Source organism: Haliaeetus albicilla, chromosome 3 (genome assembly GCF_947461875.1).
Source record: "Haliaeetus albicilla chromosome 3, bHalAlb1.1, whole genome shotgun sequence".
In the NCBI taxonomy this organism is placed as follows: Eukaryota; Metazoa; Chordata; class Aves; order Accipitriformes; family Accipitridae; genus Haliaeetus; species Haliaeetus albicilla.
Window position 1 is genome coordinate 45,280,095 of NC_091485.1, and position 27,840 is coordinate 45,307,934.

Here is a 27,840-nt window from a genome sequence, read left to right on the forward strand (position 1 = left end):
CACACTTCTTCATAGCTTTATTTCTAGGAAATACTTCATAGCATTACAGGAATTTTCAGTTTCTGATGATATAATTCAATTCTCCCACATTCTGTCTTCTTTTTCAAGCAGCACTGCTGGGAAAGATAAGAAATACAGGTATATTACATTCTTATGGGCATTCTTACAGGCAGAAATGCCTATATAATTTCCATATTCATGAATTAATAATTAATAATACGGGTTTTAAGTATTCAGGTACACTCTGGACCTCTCAGATTTCTAGCACTAATTATATGCCACACTTCAGTACCAAAAATTTTAATGTAATTTACCAAAAAAAATTGTCAATTTTAACTAAATCATCTTTTAGCACCAATTTTAGTGTTTGCCACAAGTTTCCAGTCCTTAGATGAAGCAATCTGCAGGAATCTGTGCAAAATCCAGACATTTTGTCATGAAATTACTAAAATATTCCATTTCAACTTTATCAATACAACCTTTCCATTACCTATAGGATAGTCAAATGGGTGTGGTTAATCAGAGCAAGGTTTGCAGAATATTCAGGTTGGTGAAGAGTTCCAAAATGTTGATTTTTCATCCTAGTTCAGGGTGCAGCCAAATTTCTGAGATTTCAGCATCTCCTGTAGGGCAGGATTTCAGTGCTTTGACCATTCTACTGGCTTGACACTTGTCAGAAACTACAGTCTCATGTACAGGTCCACCACTGTGCTACAGTGTGCATTGGGCCTAAAGGGTGTAAGCATTTCAAAAGTATTTGAGAAATGCCATTGCTCCTGTAAGATATATTTAGAATGTTCCTGGTCAAAATTAACAAGTATTTCCTCAAGCAGCTACGTGACACTGCGTATTAGAGGCTAGAAAGAATCACGGTATGTGGGCTCTTCTATCTGAGAATGGTAGTAAGAGATTAGTGACAAAATCATAGAATAAGCCCTAGGATGAATTCTTTTAGGGAAGTTCATCATTATGGTACTGTGATTCATTCTCATGCAGTACCCCTTTCCATTGTACTGATTCAATAAAGCATTTCAGCATGGGGGCATGTATGTGAATTCTGTTCAAAATCAAGCATAAGCCCAAACTATTTAGGATCCCAGAAGGCCTGAATTCAGGAAAAAAAAACATGTTGCCAGGACCTCAGCAGAAATGACTATGAATCCTACCTCTGGGTAATGTCCCTGTAGCTGACAGGTTAAATTCCCCACTTTGTGAAATAAGGCAGTGGAGAGAGGTCTGTCCTTCTAACAGAGACATTCAGAAAAATTGTGCAGATGGAAACCGATGCAGTGTTTACTGTGGGAGCAGCTCTTGTTGTGCCGCATGTTTGCCAAGCCTTTGAAGAACTAGTTTTACAAGGTCAGGTCAGAGGATTGCCTGGTGTGTGCCTGGGAAGATGTGGCTGAAGACAGTCATGAGTATGTGTGTGGAGTGTGTTTAAGTGTTCTGAGGAGTGGCAAACATCCCAGCCAAGCCAGATACGTGCTCCTGTTTTAGTAATATATAAGTATGCTGTAAAAGACAATAAAGAGGTCTTTTTGCCATTGCTTTGGAACCATTTCGTTGTCATCCCGAGTGCCTTTTTCATCGCCGCAGTTTACCTGCTATGTTTCCACTACACTCCTCCAAGAATAAGCAGCTATGTGACCAGGCAGCAGGGAGACAATACAGCAAAGAAATTAATTACAAACTGATTACACATAGCATTAGTTCCATGGCTTCTCACCATATCACCGGGAGACTTGGACACACATTAGCAGATCTCAGTTCCTGCATGCATGCTCTTCTGGTAACAGCCACCATGACGCTACGTTACACTAAGAACACTTTTCTTCTCTCTCACTCTCTCTTTCTGTTTTTAAGTTTAAATAAGATTACAGAAACACTTGAAGCTGACCTAAAAAGGTGGGGTTAATGAAATCATACAGATGGTGAATGTCAGAAGAATGGGTCGAGGATTTGCATGCATCATAGTGGAGCCCCTGCATACATTTCCATAACAGTAAGTGATGAATAATAAAATGTGTAAGTTTTATGTTTTCATCATGTCACCATCTCTGATTTAATATTCTTTTTGGTGCATTTTTTTTCTTCCTTGTCCACAGTGCTCCTTCCTTCATTATTTAGTTCAAATGATGAGCCTTTCTCCACCTTTGGGAGTTTTATTTATACTTTTTTCCCCTTCCTGATGCAAAATAGAAATATGCATTAAGAAGTCATCCTAGAGGTAGAGTCATTCATATGTAAAGCAAATAGAGTAATATCTGCGGAGGACTACTAAGAGCATATCACTGTTCAGGAACCTCTTGTTTTCATCTTTTTTTCCATCATTGTGCCCCCAAAAAAGAAAACTCACATGTCAAAATAGATGACAAAAAAATGATGGTGCTATTTGGTCAAAGTCTTGGAAAGTTGTTCTCTTTGGGGAATGGTAATTTATATTTTACTGTTTACCAGGCAGACGCGCAATCCTCAGGACAACCTGATCCTGTAGCTACTGAGTGCTAGCAGAAGTGCTATTAAGCCTGATCCTTCCACACGGAACCCAAAGGGAATGTTTACATTTCATTTCAAAGCAAACAAGACCAAGGTTTATACTGGAGGTTATTATCTCTGTTTTACAAATGAAGACCAGTGTAAGAAAGCCTCAGAATAGGATACATTTGCCTGGCTGTCTTTTGGACCAAATTTTACATTCTCCTATTAACCACTGCACGCAAAGTGGAAATTGAGGGGGAGCTGAACTGCACTTAGCTGTCGCCTAACCAGAGAGGCATCCAAATTTCCTTCAGCAAGAGATTTCATCTTTTCAGTTTGTGGAGCCCAAGACATTTTTCAGTGAACATCGTAAACATGACTGTGTGACTTGTTGTATGGCCACTGTCAACTTGCTTTATTTTAAGACCCTGAGAATAATGCAGGGAATTCCCAGGGTCTGCTCATTGGAGCTTGAAAACATCAGCATTGGGTGCTTAATTTTCTAACAGAAAAATTCTCTTGTTGCCTGACTGTCTCTAGCTAGGATCGCCTAAGTGTCAATAAAATTGAATTATTTAATATCCAACCTTTACACCGGCTTATCTCTTAGCAGGATTCAGAGACTCGGTGCTCCTCCATCAGCTCCACCTATGGACCTTTCTCCAACACAGTTTCTTTGGAGCTTACCTACTGAAGAAGATCTGAGCAGATCAAGGTAAGCACTCCAATATTTCGAGTTAGGCCAAAGCTATTTAAACATAGCCTTACTGGAAGATTTTCAGTGTCCAGATGCCACCTTAGTCTTTGCTAACTTACTCTCTTATTTCATTCTAAATATATTAAGATACTAATGTCATGAACCGATGAGGAAGCCGTATTTGCCAAATGTGACTAATTTATTTTAAATTAATTTTAAGCCTGTACTTTTGACAGCTTTCAACAAAGGCTTAAGCAATTATGACAGCTGCCAATTATAACAATAGCTGGGGCTGGAGACTAAAGAAAGAAAAATAGGTGGAAACAACTAATACAGATTTTTTATGAGGGACAATGAAACGATTTGCACATTAAGAATTAATTTGATAAATAATTTTACCTTCCCAAACGCATTTTGCTCAACCTTTCCAAAAGGGATCATTTAGATTTCTTATGTAAAAAAAAAAAAAAAAAAAATCTTTTTCAGCATTTAAAAAGGGGGATAAAAAGAGCTAAAAAATAAATCCCTTGCTGAAATATTCCATTTGATTTATTTGACATGTTTTGTTTTACTTTTGTTTAAAAACAAATGAAGCACTCTAAAATGTTGACTATTAGGGATGACCTGAATTACCTGTTCCTTCCCAGGCTCTTCCATTTTTTTCAACTCAACTGAATGCAGAAAAAAAAAACCCAATTACTTGCACAGATATGTTACAGCCCTCAAAAAGCTGGAAGCCACAGCTCCCACAGTTTGAGATAAAGATAAAAGGCAGGCAGCAACCTGCCTGTATCATCCATTAGATGGGAGGGAAAAGTCCCACTCCACATACGAATGGGGGCACACTCTTGCTCCAGCTCCTGCTAACTGGCTGGAGCCTGAGCTTGACCTGGTACATGCCTCTCACCTCCATGATTCATTTTCCTCTCTCCTGTACCGGCTCCATATCCACTGGTCAGGGTTTGGGGCAGGAGGGGAGGCAAAGAGAAGGTGGATGACCATCCAGCTTTCCTTAATGTAGGGCAGAATAAGAAAGAGCTTGACTTTGCCTTTCAACATGGTTAGTACATGAATAAATGAAATCTGGTAAAAAAATCACTAGAAGAGATCTATAGTAGTTTGCACCCCTGTGTTTCCTTAGCTTAAATGAAAATATAAGCAGAAAATTGAGAATGATATGCCAGAAATTAACTTTTTCCCCCCTTCAAAGTGCAAAATTCTCATTGGGATTGGAATTTCTCCCCAGATGGTTTGGCCAAGGAACACAGGCCAACAGCATAAACCTCACTGTATATGATTTGACATCTTGACATTTAGCAAACTTGGAAAATGTTATTAAAAGAGACATAGATACTGTAAAGATGAGCCTTACTAATACTAATAAACCTATTTTCTGTCACTGTTTTCCTGGATTATCTGGCAGTGTGGAAGGCAGCTCAGGTTGTATGCAAAATATCTAAATTCGTACAGTACTGCACCCTCACTAACAAGCTTTGCCCAGTCCTGGGCATTTCTGCAATTCACTTTACCCAATCCAGCCCCTGGTAAAAAAAATGCTGCCTGGAACTGCAGCCTATGATAGGAGGCATGAGAGCTCAGAAAACTCACATAATAGAGCAAATATCTATCTGCCCCTCATGAAAGTGTCTCTATCCTCTGATAGAGATGAGGCTGAACCAGACTGGTCAGCAGGGGTAGACAATAATGAGGATCTGATCCAAAGAAAGATGGCAATACAGGACTACTGAGGACCAAAACCCCTTGCAGCTGACACCCACCCCTATGCTGCATACCCTCTCCACCCAACATGCTTTCTGGAAGTGATGGTAGACCCAAAATGGTACGCCTACCTTAGTTCAGTTCAGGAGTGTGCTTCTAATAGCAAAAGTCTTGATGTCCCTCACCTACCTCACTTTGGCTTGCACCACAGAGAGGGTTTGGAGCTGAAATTCTGAATTTAAACTGAAACGAATTTGAATTTAATTCTTTCTGGATGAAACTAAACAAGAAGGTATACTCCAGAAAAGCACCCGAATCAAATTACTTATTGTTCTGCTCTCAGAAACATAATTTCAGTGCTCACAACCAGATAAGAACTAGTCCAAAGTAAAAACTCTCGAAATGCATTCAGTGTGGACATCGGGTCTCATGGCATTTCACCGTACAGACCTTGCTCCCCCTGGACCACAGCACTGGCTAATGTAGACACGTTAGCTAGCGCATCAAGGGAAGCAGAAAGGCTTAGAGTCCCTCAGGTGCTTCGCCTAAGCGTCTGAGCCATCTTGCAATCAGATTTCAAAGCACTGAATATTCATTACAATTAATTCCATCAATCTTTATTGTATACAGAAGTGCAACTGCAAAGTATTCTACAGGCAATTTCTGTAAGTAATTTTTATTGCAATTTCCATTACAACTGCAGATAGAAACTTGCTTTTAATGTTTTCATGGCAGTCTCTCACTTGAGCTGCTACCATGAAATATGTTTTGTGTCATGAAGTACTGAGGACAGCATAGCACAGATGGGACAGGCAATATAAAATTATTTAGGAAATGGATCCTATTACCAAATGGTTGACATGTCAAAAATTAGGAGAACGGGTGACAAGATTATCTTACAAAAAGGATGCAGAGGAAGATGGATTACTTCTAATGGATTTATTCACTGATTTTTTTTTTTTTTTGCTTAGAGTTGTGAATTAAAAGACCATTAAAAATAAGACAATAAATTTTAATTATAGAGATGGTTTCCTTTTTCCTGGGGTTCTGCAGAACTTAGGGAGACACCAAAAGCAGGTATCCAAAGATTGCTCTGTACAACACTTCATCAAACTGCAGTTGGATACATGGAGTTATTTAGCTAATGATCAAATTAATTCTTTTTCTGCTCTCAGAAACATAATTTTTAAAGGAATTCCTAACAACATCCTTTTGCTTTCTAATGTGACTCATGAAGGATGCTAGTTTAGGCTACAGCTGGCAACACAATTAGTTGATTAAGCAAAGTGACTCTGTAGTGTGCACTGATCTGATGCACGTGATCTAAATAATGAAACTTTTTGTCCCTCCAAACGGGAATGCTTCTCAAGCACATGCCTAAATCAAAAAACATGTGGTCCTCCTGTGGCAATGTTCCAGGGATGCACCAATGGTTACAAGATGCACCTTGTACCTAGCACTGGCACAAAATTGGACTTCATATGATAGTTCAGTACAAATTCTTCTGATCAGAAGACAGTCTGCAGAAAAGGCATAAAAATGCCTTACAGGACGAAAAGATAATAGCCTACCACACCATATTTTAACAAAGGGTCACCATCCTCAGTGGGAACAAATAAACCATAAAAATGTTACTGCAATTGACAGAAAAAGAAATCTCTCTTCTGTCACTTCACAGGTACCTTTGTCCTATGAAATCAAATGCTACTGAACCAACTAAATTTTCCAAATAAACTGTATAAGCTCGTCTTTGTTTTAATTGATAGAACTTTTTTTTTTATAGTAAAATTAAAGCAGTTGTGTTTTCCCCCCTTTAATAGGGAATTGGTCCCCTGGAAATGCTGAGAAGGAATTTTCTACAAAATCCAATCCCATCGGATAAGTTTGTTGGAAAATTTCATATTGGGTATGATAAAGACAACTATTTTTGTATCTGCCTTCTCTTGCTCCATCAGGAATAGCGAATAAATGACCTGGAAAACATCTCACAGCCAACCAGCAGTAGCAAGAGTTACTGGTTTTAAAATAGGAAATTAAACTATTCTAAAGTTAAAGATTTTCACACCAGATAAAGCCTCTGCTTTGTTATTAACAGTTCTGGAGAAACGCATTCAAGATTTTCTGGTAATCCATAATTCCAATTTACTGATATTTGAAAATTACCATAGGATTCTCCTCTGGGATGCTCATTTACCTCTACTGTTAATGTGAAAAAACTGCATGTCTATTTATCAGTCCACATGGTAAATAGCCAGTGTTTAGTCAACAATCCCTAATTAATGTTCACAATATTTCTGTGAGGTTTTGTTTATTCCATCTTACCATCAAAAATGAATCCAAGATAGAAAAAAAAAGGAAATCAATGGATCAAGATTTCAACAGATTCAGTGTTAAAGCTACAATTGTAAGTTGCAGTTTCGTGACACTCATGGCTATATATGTTTCTACAGATTCCCAAGAGAGGGCTGATATCTATTACCTCCCTCCTCGTCAAAAGGCCAACAATGACCTACAAATCAGAAGTTTTCTATGTTGTTTTGGAAAAACTAAGCATTTTTCCTCCTGTTTTCCTACTTAGCTATGAAAGATTAACTTCACTCATTGCTCTACACAAGTATACATGAAGGCTAACTCCCCATGTCCTTCTAAAGAGAATTTTTTGACTAAACTACAAGGATCATGGTCTTCAGTAGAAGAATAATGAGTAAGGGTCTGAATCAGGGAAATTATGTTTAATTTGATGTCAGTAAGAATCTTCCTAACTTCCTACTTTCTGGCAGCACCACATGTTCACACTCTGCAAAATTATTCAAGAACAACCTCCTGGAAGCGCAAAAGCAGCCCATCCCTACAAAGGGAAAGGAAGAAGGCAGAACAGCTCGGGCTGTTCTATGATCCTATGGAAATCAGGATCCCATTGCAACATTAGGAGAAAAACTGAACACAGACGGAGGCTGAACCTGTAAAGAGATGAGCCATCTGAAATTGTAACATTATTGACATCAAATGGGGAAAAAACAAACAAACAAACAAACACACACAACCAGAAAATCAGAAGTATTGGTAAGCCCTTGAAAATGTTTCAAAAGAAGCTTGAAAGCAATCTTGAAAGCCATTTGTACAGATTACACAGTGAAGTTCTCAAAATGGAATAAGGAGCACCATGCTGTAAAACAATGAAAGACTAAGAACACAAGCAGAATAAAGGAAAGATTTAATAAACAGGAAAGTGCAGCAGAAACCAAGCTAGAAACAGCCAGCTCACATGAGCTGCAAACTATCTCACAAGGATTTGATGGTGATGCTGTCCTCTGGACTCTTGGCTTTTACTCAATCCCTGCCTCGCCAAAAGGGTTTTATTCTGTAGTTATGGGCTTATTAAAACCCTTGTGACAATGTATATTTACAGTGCACTTCATGACTTAGAGCAAAAGATCCCTTGTAGCAATGGTCTCACAGGTGAGACGAGACATCCTTATGCATGCGCGAGGGCCTATGAAGCATTTGCACTGAAAATGTCATTTACAGCAACGAGGAATGCTTAGCATGGCTGAAGGGGTTTGGGCAGGGGGCCTGGGGGGGGAAGGGAGCAAGAGAAGTCATTCCTGAAAGACCTTGGAGGGAAGGCAAAATCCTGAGAATGGCACAATGACTTAAAGAGCAACAGGGCTAATTTACTGATGGTTTAGTAATTGTCAGGCTTCACTGAAAGCCACAGAAAACCTTTAAAATCTCTATAAAAGGGGCCTGGTTTAAAGAGGCTGTCATTGCTGAAAGGAAAAATAATAGACTAGTGGGACTAATTCTAAACCCAGCAGGTCTGGAGGTGAGTCCCCGCAGAATAGAAAGGGAAAGCAATCATGTCAGATGAAAGAGAACTTGTAAGGGAAGAATATTCTGCTGGGTACTATCAAGCCAATTGTGGACTAATGCACATCTCTCATTGCTGTCACTAATTTAAATAGGCTGAGCATTCAACCACTATTATTATGTTATCTTTTTAGCTGAAGGTCAAACACATGGGCATTGAAACCTTGGCATTTCCCCTGCACATGGAAAAAATGTACAATACCTTACATTTGGTATGTAATAATGCACTTTGTAACTAGAATGTTTACTAGTAACTAGAACCGAAGGATGTAACTGAGCAAAAGAAAGCAGAAAATGCTTTGGCTGGGTAGCAATCTCTATCCAATCAGTAGGGAAACATATCAGCAAGGTAAGGAATGACGTGCTCCCTCTCCTAGAGCTTCCCAGTATGGACATACACGTATGGTATGCGGTGCCAGGGCTGTAGTCGCCAGTGAGCTGTTCTTTTTATTGTGGCTCCTATGATTATTTCTCATAAATCTGTATGATGGAAAACAACAGAAGTCTCTACAGGGCTTTTCCTTTATCTATACACTCTGTGATGCAGACGTTGGGAAAAAAAATAAAATCACAAAGCAGAGTTATTAGCAGGAAACCTAGTCATAATTCTGTAACTCAAAACCAAGAAGTATCTCTGTTCTGTAAGTTTCTTAAAGAATTATACAATAATTTAGGTTGGAAGGAATTTAGGTCATCTAGGTGGACCTCCCAGAAAAGGGCCAGCTTCCAGTTTAATGAGGTTGCTCAAGGCTGTGTCCAAGAACATTTCAGGTATCTCCAAGGATGGCAACTCACCAACTTTCCCAGGTAACTATACCAGTGTTTCCCATCCTCATTGTGCAGAAATATTTTTTTATATCTATCTGGAAGATTTAATGTTTCTATATTGAAAGTAAAAATGCTAAGTATGGTCTTTTCAGCATGCCAAATAAATATATTAAAATAAACACATGCCCAGCTCTTTGCTAGAACTTGCAGTGTAACCTGGAATACAATAATACATTTGTAATAGCATATGCCTTGCAAAAAAAAAAAAAAAAAAAAAAATCAAGGACTCAAGATTTCTGAGTTATTAGTCTCCCAATTTGAACAATGGGAACAGAGATCACAGATCACAGCTTTCCATCCTGCTTTTTAAACTAAAAAAAAATAATAAATCCTTCTTTGGATCCCTCCAAAAGGGGGATTTTGATGCATCCTCTTGCAGTTTTATCCCCTAGACAGGACACATAGTATGCTTCACCAGCACTCACCAAACGTTCACTGAAGTAGATTCAGATAATGTGCTAGAAATTACTATAGTTATTTTTATATGTATCCCAGTATCTTAAAAGACACAGTTCTGCTATGGCCTATGCAGCACAGAACAGCACAAGAGTTTCTGTCAAATTTAAGCAATAATACAGAACCTTCATAGGCATGGACTGGTCAAGGAGGAAGTGAGGAGGTAAGAGGACCTCATATCTTCATCTCCTGACTTCTGTCCCAGCACTGGGCTATCCAAATCACAGTCCCAGATGCACTGTGTAGAGACACCTGCTGTGGGGAGCCGAAGGCTGCAGTGATGTGCCTCCTCGTCCCAGCAGCATGAAGAGAAAGAGGTCTCCCACCACACACGGGGACCACCTTGCCCTCCTTCTCCCCTGCCACCCGACCTGGGGCTGCGGTGACCTCAGAGCCAGGTGCCACTGGTGAACAACCAAATAGACAAAAGGGGAGAGAGAGACGGCCCTGGCATAAGAAAGTGCTACACAGCAAACAATAATTATTGTGGATCCAAGCAGCACATAGAAATGTCCTACTCTATGTGACTGGTTTTAACTAAGTGAAGTATCCATGCCCATATCATGACAGTGCTTAGAGCGACCATACACAAGTCAATGCACATAATATCATTGTGCCTTTTGTAGTCAACAACTGTGAGTGATTCAGCAATTGCCAAGCAAGCCAAGAGTACTGGGATAAAGTAACACAATCTTTTCTGTAACTATAGATGTTTCCTGAATTAATTTCTGTTTGGATAAAAATGTATCTCTTCAGAAAACATGGACTTATAAAAATGCCAGTGACGGTAAAAGCATCACAACCTTTGAGAAATAATTGAGATGGTTAGTAACCTCCATGGTTAAAAATGTAAACCATACTTACAGGCTGAAATCATCTTCTTTCAACTTCCAGTCTCGTCCTGTTTTTACACCTGGGTCTGCTAAAATGAAGGTCCCATTATCAAACTTTGGTTCCTCATGTAAAACTACCCTGAAACCATTTTTCTTCCTCCTCAGGGAGCTCAATGGATTAGTCGACCTTATTTTTTTAATAAGTGGGTCCTGTCCTTACAGCTGTTGATGTTTTCACCACTTGATGTTTCCTCAAGGACATTTACATAATAGTTCACTTGAATTGTGCTTATTACTCCAGCAGCTGAAGCAGGGCACACCATGGTAACAGGCCCACAATTACTCCTTCGATCTCTGACAGCACTCCAGCAATCAGTGCTATGTGAATGGGATGAACACATTTACTGACAATCTCAGGGACAAAACCTGGAAAATTATTGTATAAACACACATCATGGTCTTCCACCTTAAATTCAAAACCACCTGAGACAAAACACTAACTGAACCAAATATTTGTATTCTACTTCACTGTTAAGGCTATATGTGTATATAAAGATGTAATGTGTTTTTATCTCATAAAAAGAATGATGCAGTGCAGGTCTAGGGATATAAAAGTGTAAACGCAGACATCTTCAGCCTTAAACAGTATTCTTTTTTTCTCTATTTCTCTCTCTCACTCATGCATCAGTGCTGCTCAGAGACACACTACAGAATGAATCACAGAGGAGCAGGCTGCACCATTGCAGTAATGGGAGTGGGACTGGCACCTGAATGCCTAATTTTGAAAAATACAGATTGCTTCTAACTCTTCTGAAAGGTGTAATACTCCCTACCGAAGGCTACGAGGATCCTGGATGGCTCCCATTGCTATTACTTCAGTACGTGTCACTCCCGTTGCTTCCACACTACAGAATTTCCGAAGTATCTGCAGGAGGTTTCAAATTAACTCCAAATTTTGAAGCAATACCCAGAGGAGGCACTGAATTTCATTTGGGTTTGCTTTGAAGCAAAGACCTTCAGGCATGAACCCCAGAGTTTCCTAAACTCGAGTGAAGCTTTCAGGAAAGCCAACTGAAGTTAGTAATAAAAGCCAATGTTAGGCAAGCTTTCAGTTTCAGAAACCCCTCTAAGTAGTTTACAACATCGATATCATTTAAAATACCCCTGTAAAAGTGTAATCCTTGGTATAAATCCAGAGTAAATCCATGGAAACATGTCTGCTGACTGCAGCTGGTCAGAACTGTCATATATGACTTTGTAGTTATGTTATTCAGGGAGTCAACAAACTGACTAAAAAAAAAAAGTCTACTGAGAAACCCGTGGAGCTGCTGAGCATGACAATTAATTGTTTCCAGTTCAATAAGGTGAGGGAAACAAACACAGGAGACCTGTGAAAGCTAAGCCTCACATCCACCTTGAGGCGTTCAGCAGCTAGCTTCTTGGGATGCTGTTGCCAAAATCCTTCTAAGCCAAAATTCTTCAGGGATCAGCTCTGCAAGCCTTGGCCAAGGAGGCCACTACCTCCGCTCTGTACCGGGGATCAACTCCGGCCCCGAGAGCCGGCACGCGTGCTCATCAGCTGCGGCGCCGGCAGGTCTCTCCTCCTCCCCGGCCCCCGCTGCGCGCTGCTGCTCGCTCACGGGCTCCGGCTGGGGCTGTGTGCCTGTTTCCCGTTCTTCTGCAGAGCCCAGAACCGCAGCTTCACTCACGCTAAGCAAATAACACACGCTCTCTGCTCAGGCCTCGACTCTTTGTCCTAATATCCGCAGCTTGCAGGACTGAACCCAAGCTTATTCGTGGTGTACAGTACTTTGGCTTGGAAGTTGGCACCCTAACGCGCAGAGGATTTATGGCACATGAGTGTGCATAACAGAATCAGATTGTTATTCCAAGAAATTGGACCCAATCTCACCCTGACAAAGCTAGCGGTAATTTTCCTAATTGATGCATTGGGAGCAGTCCTCAGGAACTATACTGAAACATAGCTTTCCATTAGCCTCCGCAGGGCTGCCTTTTTACAACGTGACAATTATTCAAATATCATTTCATTGTAAAAATTATAGTTTTAAGCTGTGTCATGGGTTTTGACATTTGATAAATTCATGATGCATTTTACTACATGTTCCTGCTCAGGTGTTAATATGCAAAATCCCACAAATGCAACAAAATACAATAAAACTTCTGACTTAAGATATTAATTAGGTGATTAAACTGTCACACAAGATTTGTTTGTCCTTTGTAAATTAGTAGCTCAATCCTCACAATTTATAAGCAGAACAAATCATAAAACAAAAGGCTTGGTTCACTATAAAAACCACTAAGCTTTTGCACAAGGCCAAAGCAGCCATGGAAAATTGATTTTCCACAGCTTACTCAGTCTTGAATAGGCTCTGCTTTGTAGAAGACTTTTTATTGAGTGAAGCCAAAACTCATTATAGCTAAGACCTTTAGGAACAACATGTGTTTGCTCCATTATTTTTAATGTCATCAACATCACATTTTAATCTCATGTATTAAAGCGGGAAGAGCACAAAGACATATTTGCATTTTACTACCAGGGTAAAAGAAGGAGACTATGCTAGACCTTTAGTAAAATGTGGACCATGGGAGAAGGAAAATGATTATTCATTATTTCTCACAGGATAAGCCATGGATAAAGAGCACATTTAAGGTAAAGTGGGGCCTTTTATACTATTAAATCATGGAAATCATTATCACTGGATCTTAGGGCAGTCACCACATAAATAGCCCTAGACAAATTCAGGGGACAGGACATTAAACACGGCATTCCAGTTGCTGCTTAAGAAATCTCTTGACCAGTGATCGCCAGAAGCTGGGAAGCCCTGAGAAACCTGGTCTCTCCTCAGAGTCTGGCCTTGCTGTGGGCAGCAGGTTGGACCAGAGACCTCCTGAGGTGCCTTCCTAGCTGAACTGTGCTAAATCCCTCTATATGTGTACTTTTCTTAGACTGTAAACAACCTAGCTGGTATCAGAAACAAGTTAGAGGGATACACGGACATTTAATTTGAGTTGGTATGGAAGATTTTACATGGTGTTAATAGGCAAAATTGTGTCACCTGATGCGAGATAGATTAAAGTCAACAGTCTTCAGTAGCTTTTCTGGTCGTTGGATTACTTTAGTTAGTTTTGCCAGGATTATCACAAAGAAATTCTTCTAGAGCATACTCCACACACCTGAATAATAATAGCGTAGGGGCTAAATAACCTGCATTTTACTAGTGGTACAATTTATGATCCATGCAAAAAACACCAGCTGCTCACCCAGCTCTTGGCAGAGACGTGATCTCTTGGAGTCACAGTGCTTAAATCCAGAAGTGCCATTTGTGATCACCTAATCTGATCTACTTATCACAGGCCATTACCTTTGTACTGAGCTCAATAACTTTGTGTTTGACTTAAATACATCTTCCGAAATGACACCCCATCTTAATTTGAAAATGAGAGATGGGGAATCCATCTCTTCCCTTCATCATGTATTTCAATGATTAATCACTCTTTCTGTTAAAAACGGGCACAGAATTTCTAATTTGAATTTGGCTGGTGAACAGCTTCCAGCCATTGCTTCTTTAGTACTCAGAATTTTCTTACTGTGAATATGCTCACGCATTTTAATGAGGTCACCTCTGAGTCTTGTTTTTAATTCACTAACATGCCAATTTCTTTACTTCTCATGGGATGAGGTATTTCTCACAGCTCATGAATCATTTTGGTAGTTCTTTCCCTTGCTCTCTCAAGCCTTTCAACAGTTTTTTAAATATGAATATGAACTGGATACAATATTGCCCTTCTGTGCAGAGAAGATATCCTCACACTCCTATCATGAATCTGTTTATGCATGAACATCCTACTATTGATTGGAGCATGCAAAGTGGATTCCTTCAAATGAAATAAAAACATATTAAAAGACTGACAGTTACTAGATGAACAGATCTTTGATATAAGAAGGTTTAGTTGAGCACCCAGATTCCTGAGTAAAGAAAACAAATTTCTTAGTGAAACACGCCGACTGTCAAGCTGTGGCCTTTCAGAAGTCACATTACCCTGACCTCAGCTTCCATAACTACAAAATCGGAATAAAGCTTTGTTAACCCTGACACACCATGAAAAAGAAAAGACTGCCTGCTGTATTACTGTCATAGCAATTCTGTTCTTCGCCACAACTGAAATTTTCAAATAATTATGCCATCTTAATGTTAAAAAATTAATTTTATGCTACAGTCCTTTCTTCTCCAGGGGCTATTCAAAGCAAATTCTTAGCCCCTAGAACCACTGTAGACATAGGAAAAACTATTATCTTACTGCTACAACAGTGAGATAGATGACTACAGAGATTAAAAGGCCATGGATTGTACTATGTTAGTTCAAAGCTACTGAATTTTGCAAACTTTTAGCTGACAATTCTCACTTTAGAATCACTGCTGCCATTATTGATGTTTAATAATGCCAATTTAAATGCATTACTGAGTTGAAAATGTGAGCTCTCCAAAATGTGCCTTATTTACTTTTGAAATCTTTCCTTTTTAGCAATAGAGATACATGGTTTCTCAGAAGTGACAGATGCTGCATTCCTTTTGCTGCTCAGGATTCTTATCATCCTTTCAGACAATTGAATTTCTTCCATTTGTAAAATGTATTACCATAGGAAGGATTGCAAGTAAAGCCCAGTGACTGGAATCAGAACTGTTTCGGCAATACAGGAACACTTCATTGATCCATATTAATACCTAGGAATCCCATTTAAAAATTTGTATTTACTTATTCTTAGGAATTAGAACTTGAGCAATATCATTAAAAAGTTCACAAGGGATATAAATTTGTAATATTCATATAACAGATTTCTATAAGATACACTTAAACTTGAACTAATTTGATGGTTTGATTTTTGGAAATGCCCTAAATAAAGGTGAGCACATTAAATGTCTAAAGGCTGATTCACCAGAGAGACTGAAGAAAACAATCGCAAGCAGAGCATCTTTATCTGAAGAGGTACTTTCTAGACAGGTTCCCAAAAAAGGATCTACTTTAAATGAGATGTGAAGAAGCATTTGTCAGTGATCTAAATGGGACTATTAAACTGATGCTAGTAGATATGAAAATACTAATAAAATTTGTGACTTCATAAATAATTATTTACAGAATGACTCAGAGAAAGCAATAGCCCTTTCCAGACTTAAAAATTTATGAACTGATGACATTCTATTGATTGGAACATTTACCACACCTTCAATAGGTCTAATTAATGAAACTGTTCACCGAATTAAACATAGCACTTAGCAGGATGACACTATGCCCCAGTTCTCTGCAAACATCTCCACATTCAAACATTTTCATGCTCATGGAGTCATCTACTGAGGAGCCTACTGCTTGCCCTAGTGAAGTCAGAAACTGTTTCTCATTAACTTCAGGTATCTTATGCTTACCTACATACAAATATAAAGCTACTTATGAGATATGTAAACTCTAGGATCTGATACTTGATGAAACAATACTGTTAAAAATCAGACATAAAAGAATACTTGGTTCATTTCTCTTATCAGTTAACTTCAAATCATTACTATAGTGATGAAGATATGGACGGTTACTGCAACACACTGGAACCTGTGGCATAGACCTGGAAAAGAAATTTGTTATATTTTGCAAAAAACGTAACTTTGCATTTTAATACATTCAAATACAAAGGTATAGATCCAGGAATAGGTAAAATGGCATGAACTTTTAAGCAGCTACATTATGGCAAGAAAGGCTAATAGGATTTTTGAACATGTTAAAAGAAAAGAAATGAGCAAAAGCAGAGAAGCAGTTCTTGCCCCTTGATGAGATCATTTTAGAATAATATGTTCCTGTCTACTACCTTTATTTTTTTTTTTTAAGATGATAAAAAAGAAGGACAGAAATTGAATAAGAAGAGCCATAAAGCTCAGGCCTAAGATAATGCCTTAAAGCAAGAAACTTGAGGTGCCAGATCATCTTGCTTTTTCAGAAAAAGGACTGAGAAGAGACTGGAAACTAAAACAGAAAAAGGCACAAAGAAAACCAGAAGGTGGACTCAGAAGGCAGAGAAATTCAACTTAAAAACTAGACATCATTGTTTTACAAAGATTAGTGGATTTTTCATCTCTCAGTGCCTTCAGGTGAAGATACCTTTCTAGAAAATGTTTAGGAAATACGAGTCATTTTGCCAAACAGTTGTTAGAATGTAAGAGTAACTGTGTATTTGTTCAATACTTGAAATAAAGAGACTTTATGATTTACTATTCTGTTCTGTCCATCTGCAAAGGTAGAAAGGTCAGTGAAGCAAGGATTTTAGCTAAAGGAGATCAAAGTTTTCTGGCTCAATGAATCCTGTTGCCAGAAATTCACTGCCAACCAGGCATCTAACAAGCAATTTCAGAAGATCCACATCTTGAAAGAATGGAATTTGATCCTTGCCTAACTGTTCAATCCACAGATCCAAGAGCTTAAAGTTGTCATCCTGAAAGTCATATTGCTACATTTGTAGTACCCTCCTCATATTGCATGATCTTATGTCACATATACACTGCAATATTTTAATGCAACAGCCTCAAAAGGAGATGAGTTTACAGTCTTAGTTTTCTTGGGTTTGTGAGCTTCAGTCAGCACCAAAATGTTATTTATACTTTAGAGACACGTTAGACTACCAAGGACAGCAGCAAGTGTTGGGTTAGCAGCTGGATTTTCTACAGCAAGGCATCATATAAACATGGTATTCTAAATTCTGAATTTTGGGGTAATGAAATACTTCTAATTCTAAAATTGACTTAATTCTAAAAGCTACCAGCCTTGGGAAGCTGATATCCTATAGTAGTCCACAGAATACAACTGTGGCTAGCAATAGAAGTTCATGTTCATCTGCCAGTGTAGATTCCTACTTGAATCTTCCCTAGAAAGGGAGTGTTTCACTCTTCAGCTTACAACCTCATTTGTTCCCCAGGAACTTCCCTCAATCATCTCTCCTTTTCACCCTTCACATAAAAACAGCTTTCATGTGTTGACTGAAGCTATAATCTGTAGGTTACCAACACCACAGCCCATCCAGACTTCTCTAGCTACCAACTTCTCTGGAGGAATAGAAGTCCACTCCAAAACCCCACACTTCAAAGAACTTTGAACAATTTGAATTCAAGTTTAAAAACCAGTATGAAAATTCACTCCCATCCAGTGCCATTCAGCTGCTGAACTGGAAGTTTTAATCTAATGTGATTCTCCATGTTTGGTTATTACAATGGCTACATATCATGGAGTCAGTGACAAAGGAAGGCAGCTTTTGCTTTTTTTTTTTTTTCATTTTCTGGCTAAAGTTAGAGCCCTTACATGACTTGAATCTAATAGCATTTGACTGAATAGGAAATCAGAAGTCAGACAGGAGTTTTTCAGCCCTAGGAAAGATAAAAGTGAGTTACTGCTTTAATTGGCTGTTGAATTAGCTCATATGAATAATAGCTCACGGTCTTTTCAAGTTCTGTGGTTTAATAAGACTCCCTTTTACTTCTTTGTCTGAAGATTTACTGGAAAAGATTCATTCCTTTGGGACATAGTGATTACATTCAAACTCCAGATGTGAAAAAAGAAATAGCTATGCAAAGCAAAAAGCATAAATAGTACAGGCTGCTGGCAGCACTGTTTTTTTACCACCTTCTCCATGTGGCAAACACAAAGCTCTGTTTTAATTATGGTACAGGGCAAAAACTGAGGAGGCACTTCATGACATGGGACTGCACCATACAGGCCTTGAAGAGTTGCATATAAAAATAAAAACAAGAAAACACAAGAAGGGACAGAACAGATGTATGCCAGTCAGCAGAATCATCACCCATGTCACAGGGTTGGAACTCAGGTGGTACACAGGCTTTTGTAAGTTCAGAGCTGAACCAACAAACATGGGGAGAAATTTTATGTGATCCAAAAAAGTAGATTCCTATTGAGACCCATACCTACGGTACCTACAAGCAGATACTACCAAAAACCACTTTGTGCGTATCAATAATCAAAATGAAAGGTCAATACAAAAGGAAACAATTCCTTATTCTCTTTGAATTATTTTTGTTGTGAGTTAGTAAGCCAGTAGCTCCCTGCCTGCATGAACTCTTACTGTAATACCTTTTTCCTTGCAAACAGTAGCATTAAACATGTTTATCTAATCTCCAACCAGGCACAAGCCATTAATGCATTGCCACTCTCTTCCATGGCACCCATTAAATCTCTACCGAAGCACTATTTACCCTTAGTGTGCCCAACCGTACTACTCGGGGGCAGTGACTATGTGGGGCATAGTATGGAGCAAATTCCCACAAAAGACAAGAACCTCCAAAAAACTCCATCACCTTCTACTCTCAGCACAAAGCGCGCTTCTGAACCCTACACATTTAAAATAGGAGTATAGCTATTAAAGTACTCATCACAAACCTGAAACTCCGTACTAGACAAACGGACAACCCTGCCCTAGAGACAGAAAAAGGCACATGGGGCATCAGCACATTGTTTAATCCCTCTCTTGGAGGTGATAATAACGTCTTATATCTATGCATTTTGACACAGTCTTTAATCACTATTTTTGCACAGGACCACTGCTTCATTCACCAAACAGCTAATCAATATTTTGCTTTCACCTCATAACTCACTGTGTGGCCCATGCTTTGTTTACTGCCCATTATTCAATTGTGTTATGATGGCAGAATTATTAATTTCCTCCAGGGCTTCTCAATGGTGCTCATCACTTCAATATCTGAGTGCTGCACAAATGCAAATTAATTTAGCTTCGCAAAAATCCACAGTGGCAAAGAAAAGGTACTACTGCTGTCTAAAATGTAGGGCGTGGAGGCACAGAAAAATTAAAGGCAGAGGTATTCACTGATTTTAGATGTCCTGTCTGAGGCATCATAGATGTAATTTTAAAGTATTTAACAATATCTCAAGCACAGAGGTTGCAGCATCAGTCACAGGTGTGACTGCTGAGCAAATTGGATTTAGGACCATAAATAAAGGTGGTCATTAAAAATTAGATAATTAGAAGCTATTAGACTATTAGAGGTTCCACATACAGAGATCACAGAACTGGTTTAAGTGGCTATATTAGCACTAGATAGGAAAAGTCCAGTGCAAAAGTGCATGATTCCAGTCACGTGATCTTCCTTTACCCTCCCTTGCTTCATTCATTAATGACTTCCCAATTCAAGCAATAAATGAGGCAGGAGTCACGTGGGCATCACTCGTCTCTCCTGCATGGCCCTCGTACATTCCTAGAGCAGGTCCATCCTGCACGATGCTCAAGCCAGAAATCCTGCATAAAAACAGTCTGTGATCACACATGTATCATAAGGGGACCAAATTAAGGTTGCCAAGCAACCACCTCCCCACATTATGCCACAAATCCTTGTCCTTCATCTCTTCAGCAAACAAATGCCAGGCCCCATCTCACAACCCTACTCTTTCCCTAGTCTGCTTCTGCAACCCTAATTACCCGTGCTCCCAAAGGCTTCTCCATTGCAGTTTCTTTGTCCAGACAGTACCAGCTTTCCCTCATTATTCCAGTTGTTATTCTGTCTTTGTGTTCTTCATAATTAGCATTTAATCCACCCCATTTCCTATTTCCCTGACCAGCTCTCAGTCCCAAAAGATGAGACAGACACTGTTAAAAAAATAAAGCATGCTCAGTGAAGAGAGAAACTTCAGAGATTTTAGCTGTTAAGATTTTAGCAAGTGTCTCCAAAAGCAGTACGAAGCACAGTTTTTTCTAAAGCATTAAAATGTTGCCAAGTTTAAGCAGATTTTTACAGTGAAAAGACAGTCCATTTCTCTGCTACCAAAACAACTGCCTGCCGGATTTCAATTATCTATTGCAGAATGGGTCATGCTACCGCATTTCCAAGAAAAGAGCACCAGAATGAGTAAAACATTGTCATATTGCATAAAATTTATCCTCAAAACCAGCTAAGAGATCTCAGCTGACTTTTTTCAAACACAAACAATAATCAATCTGCATGCAACAGTGAAAATGTCAGATGAAGATAATGAAGTCTGGCAAAGCTGTGAGCAAAAACACTTGTTAAATGAAATTTCCTGTAAACTTTTTAATGGGCTAAGAGCAAGACCAGAAATAAAAAAGTTCTTCTACACTTCATTCTCAAAGTGGTTTTCTGCTGCTGCTTCCCTGTAAGTGTGAATGTCACCCAAATGCAACTAATATCTTCAAAGTCTGTTTTATCTATCCTCAGAGTATTTTTACTTTATCATCATCTGTTGTCTTTACTGTGATAAATCACTGAGTATATCAAAATAAATTTTAGTTGCAAAAAGAATAGATGTGCCCAATATCAAGAACTGGATCCTTGTCTGAGAGCCAGCAATAACATAACACTTATTGTCCTAAAACACACATATCTATGGATATGCCTGACTACATAGAGAAAAATGGTCTAGAATATACTTGGAGCATCACATGGTCTGTTGGTCTTCTCCAAGGGGTGTGAGACAAAAGCCATGACGAAACAGCTGATAACCAGCCAACAGTCACAGGAAATTTAGTCAATCCAAAGACAAGCAAAAACAGCAAAAGAAAGTTTTGATAGTCATGTACTCTCTCACTGCAAACAGTAAGGGAAACAGAGCAAAGTGAAATAGGCACTTTGCAGCATAATTTTGTTGTTGATTTCCTGCTACACAAGGCATTTTGCTGTTCAGAAAACTATAGTCAGGAAACCAAATCAGAAAAGTGCCAGTATATGCCCCATTTCAATAGGACACTTGGAGGACACTTTCAAATTGGCCTACTAGTCTTGGAAAGACTTGTGATTTAGATCTGCTGAGTATTGGCACTTTTGTTTTTCTAGGAAAATTTCATTGTGACCTTATGAGGTGCAGTGGAAGGTGTTGTCCCCCATCAGCCTAATCTTAACTCCTTCTGCATCATCTACTTGTCTCCTCCCATTTTAAAAGCGGAATCGGATCTGGTATTCTTCCCTCTGTTACTTTTTACTTTAAAAAGTGAAGACCCCTATGATTCTAGGACTACAAGTGTACTTAGTATCCCACATATAGATAAACATAATAGGTCTTGGTAGGACACACGCTTAAAATAAGCAAAAGAAGATGCCTCTTTACATAGCAAGGAGCCACCCCATGGAAACAACTGCCATGGGACATTGTGCACATTGTAGAAGAAAGAAAGATCCATCAAGAGTTACTGAGCAGGAAAACTGTATCAGGCTCAGGCATCTCCGGAGAGCAGTCAGTGGCTGGAATGATCCCTGGGGGAATACGGCAGGCGCTTCTCCTACTCTCAGCCTTCCCCCAGCATTTGCCTACAGCCAGTGATAACAGGGAGAGACTGGACTACCAGAGGGTTACTAAATGTGTAGAGACCACAGGAAAGCCTCAAACTGCATATATTGTGAGAACAATAGGAGCTCTGTCGTACATGCTTGCCGTCTGCTGATACTCCTAGGCCTGCGTTTATGGCTGCTCTTCCTACACAGTTTCCTATTTCAGAGACAGGTGTCAGCTCTTGTCTAAAAAAAAAGAGAAAAAAAAAAAAAAACAACCCCAAACCCTAAGACTTTACCTGTGAATAGTGAACTAAAGAGGAAAGAAATTAGGGAAAACAACCACAAAGGAATATGGAACTGGAAACAAGAAGGCAGGGGAGAGTCAAAGGATTACAAATGTAGAAAACAGGGATTCACAGGGGAACATCAAGCTGAGCATCCCTAACAGCACTTCTGTCGGCACTCTGAACATACGCAAGGATACGGGGAGGCTGCCCAGGGGTGGCCTACCCGGAGATGGATGGGTCAGGAGGAGAGAACCAAAATAGTCCCACAGGCCCTGGCAGTCCCCTTCAAGTTGCCTCCTCTAAGAGCTGCTGATGACAGGTTCACCCAAAGCAAGAACGTCACTGACTATAAAATCCTGTTATCTGGTGGGGCCTTGGAATGGGAAGATATAGAATTTACAGGCTACTGGATAGATGGCCCCTTGGTCTGATCCCATGCAACAGTTCTCATGGTCTCATGAACAAGGGTGTTTCCCACAAGGCCTATGGTGGTTTATGTATATGCAGCACAGGACGGAGTCTAGACGCAAGCAAGTCACTCCCATCATGCGGCCTTGCACAGTTCTAGCTCATGTCTCATGGACAAGGGTGTTGAGGGAGAACCCACTATGTACAATCCCCCCGTTAGCATTACGCCATTGCTTACAGATTTCTAGGAAAAGAAATATCTGCAAATACCATAATACCATTATTCAGCTTCCCCATGGTGATCCTGAATGCTGCTGAAAGGTACACCATGTGCAGCCGTGCAAGTATAAAAGCTTGCACGAAACCAGGCGAGCACTAAAGCTGCACTATTCCAACATGTATGTGGAATGAGCCGCAACTGAAAACACTAATGGTGACATTGTTTGCAGCTGGCTTATCAAGCCACTATCAAGCTTTAACAAGATGATTTTCAGATAGGCTATGCCCAGCAAAATAGCACAATTTCAGAAGTGGAGAAATGCTAATAGAAATGTAACAGCACATTACTGCTTTGTAACTCAAATGTTACATAGGAAAATGAAAGGGTAAGAAAAATATAATTCAGGAAGAAAATGGTCACCGTGCTTCAGATATAAGACACAGTTATGCATATGTATCAGTGCTCTTTCTTTCTCCCTATGCTTTCAGTCACAGCTAATCTTTTAATCTGCTTGGTATATTTATGGAGTTCTGCAGAAAATTTCAGAAGTTAGTTACAAAAAACATTACAAAAATTACAAAATCACACATGCATATGTTTGTAGTCTTCTGTCTCTAAATTTCACATTAACGTATGCAGGGTTTAGTTGCTTACTGAAACACAAACTATGCTAACGACTTCTAACCTATACTTAACCTGCTGTGAAGAATAAGGCTAGACAAAAGATTCTTTCACCCATATTAGGAAAATATTCTGGCAAACATTCCTGCAAGAAAATCTTTATCGTACCCATGCTTTCAAGGGCACAGAGGACTGTGTCAAGGTTCTGGTTTAGGAGAACAGAATGAAAATAAAATATCAAATAGTGCTTACCAAGGGAGTACCATCCATCTTGTTATGTATGTAGGGAGAATCTGGTGGAAAAAATAGCACGTGAGTATATAATTAATAACTGTATCATGATATATATGCATAGGAAGGGTAATTAAGGTTGCACAGGCACCATTCTTCTCTGACTTTTGAGGGCTTCATCATACAGTCTGAATAGTATCTTTTACCATAGGTTTTGGTGAGGGGTTGGAAGCAACAGGGATGAAAACAAGCCGATCATGAACTAATTACTAATTAATTTTCTAAAATTGCATAGACACAAAGAGAAATTGCTCCAGGAGGCCTAAAGAAGAAGTAGGAGTGTCCAAAGAAAAAAAAAAAATCAGCTGCTCTAAATAAGGTCCATTACATTTCCTAATGACAAAGGCTGAGTGCAAACAAGTCTCCCAAAATTCAGTATGAAAAAGCTGAATTTCTCAAGTTATTTAAGAAAGCAAAACAAGGCTGCAGAGTCTCCCAGCCTATGCGGCAGAGACACAAAGCACAGGCAGAGAGTAAGAGATTCATGACCTACTCCCATCTCTGCCATTTGTATTATTTCAGTGGCAATGTAGTTCATTTAGCTAGCAACAATAGTCTTCCAAGTGCTGCGTGAACATTTATCTTTCCAGTATCACCAACTTCCCTTCTCTGCAAGGGGGCAAAAAGTAAGATTCTTTCAAACAAACGGAGAAGAGAGCAAATGGGGAAAGAAAAACCAAAAGCTTTTCAATGACCTGGCCAAGGCCACAGAAGAAGCGTCCAGCAAAAAAGCGGGATGAAAGCCCCAGTTATATCCCACTGCTGTTCAGAAGCCGTTAAGGAGTGCTTTGCTCAGCAGAACATCCTTACAGCCCGTACATCCACAGACCTGGAAGTAGGCTGGGCTGCAGATGCATTTTAATGTCATTCAAGAGAAGGCCCGGCCTGTGAAAGAAAACAAGTGCTAGCCTTGCTAGGACGTGCTGGAGCTTAATTCACGCTCCTCTCAAATTTACGTGAAACACAACGTTAAAGGGCGGCAGTGGCTCAGAAGTGATGTATGGAGTGTCTAATAACTGCTCCCGTATATGCCAAGGCTCTGACGTGACAGTGACGGCCATGCAATTTCTCGCACCGCTTTCTCGGCAACCCCCTCCCCAGGAGCCCGGTACCCGCTTCTCGGGGGCGAGCCGAGCTGCGTGTCCCGTCGTCCGTCCTCCCCCCCGCCCCCGGCCCGACAACCCGCGGCAGCACCGCGCCGGCTCCCTCGGGAGGGGCTGCGGAGCCTCCCGGCCCCGGCCCGGGGCACCCGGGGGCCGGGCAGAGGAGCCGCCCCCGCACCGCCGGGCGGCAACGGCCAAGGGAGCGGGGAAGTGCCGGCGGCACGGTGGCGGCGGCGGCTACGGGAAAGCCGAACGCGGGCTCCCGCCTTGCCAGGGGCTGCGGGAACCCACCGCCGACGGGAACCCTCCCGCTCCGCCTGCCGCCCTTTGCTCCTGGTTTAGCAGAGGAAAAACGGAATCAAATGAGAAAGATGCCAGGGCGGGTTTGCTGCCGGCTGGGCGTGCCGGCTGCCGCGGCGGGGGTGGGGAGCCGAGCCGAGCCGAGCCAAGATGCATCAGGGCAGCGCGGTCCTGGTGTCGCCCCCGCCCCCGGGCGGCTGAGCCCCGCAGAGCCAAGCCGAGCCGAGCCCAGCCCAGCCCAGCCCAGCCCGCTTCCCCGGTGCCGCCCCGCGCCGGCAGGGCGGCGGAGGGCGGCGGGGGACGGCCGGGCCGGGCCGGGCGGAGCCGCCGCCGCAGCCCCTCACCCGCTCCGCGCTGCGGCTGGCGCCGGGCCCGCGGGGGGGGGTAGGCGGGCGGGTGGCCGCGCCTAACCCCTGCCCGCCCCGCCCCGCCTGCCCCCTCCCCGTTCCGTCCCCGCTCCTCCCCGCCCGTCTCCCTGCCTGCCCCGTCCCCCGCCCCGGCCGGGACGCAGCTGCCCCGCGGCGCGCCGCCGCCTGCAGCACCACGGAGAGCGCCCGGGCGCCCCACCGAGCCGGGCCGGGCCGGGCCGGGCCGGGCCGGGCCGGCGCCCCACCGCGGCATGCATCCGCCTCAGCCCGGGGTAGGGCCACCCCTGCCGGGCCCCCGGGGCCGGGGGGCGTCCCGCGGTGGGGGCGAGGCTCCCCAGCCCTGCGAGGCGTCTCCCGCCCTCCGCCCTTCGGTGCGCAGCACTCAGTCGTTTCTCACCATTTCCTCTGAGGAATAAGCTCCTCTCACTACAGACATCCCGGCACAATTAGATCTCTTGGCTCCTGGTCACCCTGCCCCACACGCCGCAGCCACGCAGCTGAAGGCCCCGAAGCGCTTCACCCCACAAGGCCGCAGGGGGCCCGGGCAGGGCCTTCCCGGAAGGCGGATCGCCCACCCCCTGCGCCCCGGCAAACCTGCCTCGTCCCCCTCTGGCCGCCCGGGCAGCCAGGCAAGGCCGCCTCAGCAGGGAGCCATCACAGCATCTGCCGCGCTGCAGCTCACACGCTGGTGAATCACACGCGCCTCTCTGCGTGCCCTGTACAGGCTGGGGATGTTTCTCGCCCCGAACTCGCTTCCAGACTTTGCTATTCTCGTTTAAAGAAAAAAAAAAAAAAAAAAACAAACCGCAAAACAGTTCCTGCAGTTCAGCAATCGTCAACAGCGACTCAGACAGCTGGCCTCAGGCTCATGCTCTGGGCCCGGCTTTACTCAAAGATGCTGTTTACTGACCTCAGGGAGGCTTGAAAAGCATGATCCTGTGTTACCTGTCCTAGGGAAGCACACACGGAGAGAGAGCATCCCCGTTAGCGGTGGCACGCTGCGTGGACTGTGCAGCTAGCTGCAAATGGCACCGCTGAAGGAAGGAGAAGGAAGGGTGCCAACGCCCTGCCTGCTCTGGGAGAACACAGCTCCACCCTGGAGACCTCTGCCCGCTCTCCTACTTTTCTCACCCACCCACACACACCATGAAACAACTCCACAAGTCGTGTCCTACGAATTCCAAGCTGAAAATTTGCCCTGTGCCCTGTCTGCTGCAAGCAGCGTGGGAGTCTGTTATCACTGCAGGCTTTTGACAATGAGGCTGGTTTTCCCCTGGGAGCAGCAGATGAGCTCCAGCTGGACAGTGTGAGGACGAGAAGGTAAAGACGGAACATCCTCCTGTTTCTACCTCCATCTTGCATACTGCCTCCTCCAGCCCAGCGGCTGCTTCCAGCCCTGGGAGGTGTACGGATAGGTCCCATCACTGCCGTGTCTCTAGCAAGAGTTTCAATTAACCGCCCACATTGTTTGGTGGCTGTCAGGCTTGTCGCTGGCTTTCCTCTTGCTGGGGATAGAGAATCCTTAAAATTAGTGTAGAGAACGCTGAGACTGTTTCCATCCCCTTTCATGTGACAATCATGTCGGGTCCCATTCTGGACACTTTATCAAGTGAATCAAGCTCGCAGCTTCCCAGTGGCTCTCGTTATAGTACATCAGGGAAGCGGTTAATGACCTTTTTTTTCATGCTTATCCTGGTTTTGGCTTTCCAGAGCCCTTCGAGAGTGTGAGCAGGCCCAGCTGCCATTCCCCACGTTTTAGCAGAGCTCGGGTTGTCCAGGGTTGTTAGGTCTGGGGGTACTAAAACAAACAGCGAAATACAGAAACATTCAGCATAAAACAATTGTATATGGTATCTGTATGCACTTGTAGGAAATGGGATGCAGAGGCAAGAATAATCTGAGCAGCTGTTTTACTGAAACGGTTTAGGAAATCCCATGCATGGGTCCCTTTTTTTGTTGTATCTTTGGAATAAAATGTGCTAAAACAAATTTGCGCGTGTTTTACAGGTAGCAACAGCAGAACCTTCAACACCAATAGGCTTTTTTCCTGTAAGACAT

At 41.8% G+C, this 27,840-nt stretch overlaps 1 long non-coding RNA gene across 1 annotated transcript; it reads right to left on the reverse strand.

Annotated features, from left to right (window-relative positions):
* LOC138684589 (uncharacterized) lies at nucleotides 1–26,958 on the reverse strand. Its single transcript, XR_011323836.1, has 3 exons — nucleotides 26,180–26,958; nucleotides 23,973–24,013; nucleotides 1–116 (listed from the first exon to the last, which is right to left on the reverse strand). It is a non-coding gene; the product is annotated as an uncharacterized lncRNA (long non-coding RNA).
* Nucleotides 26,959–27,840: the final 882 nt, after the last annotated feature.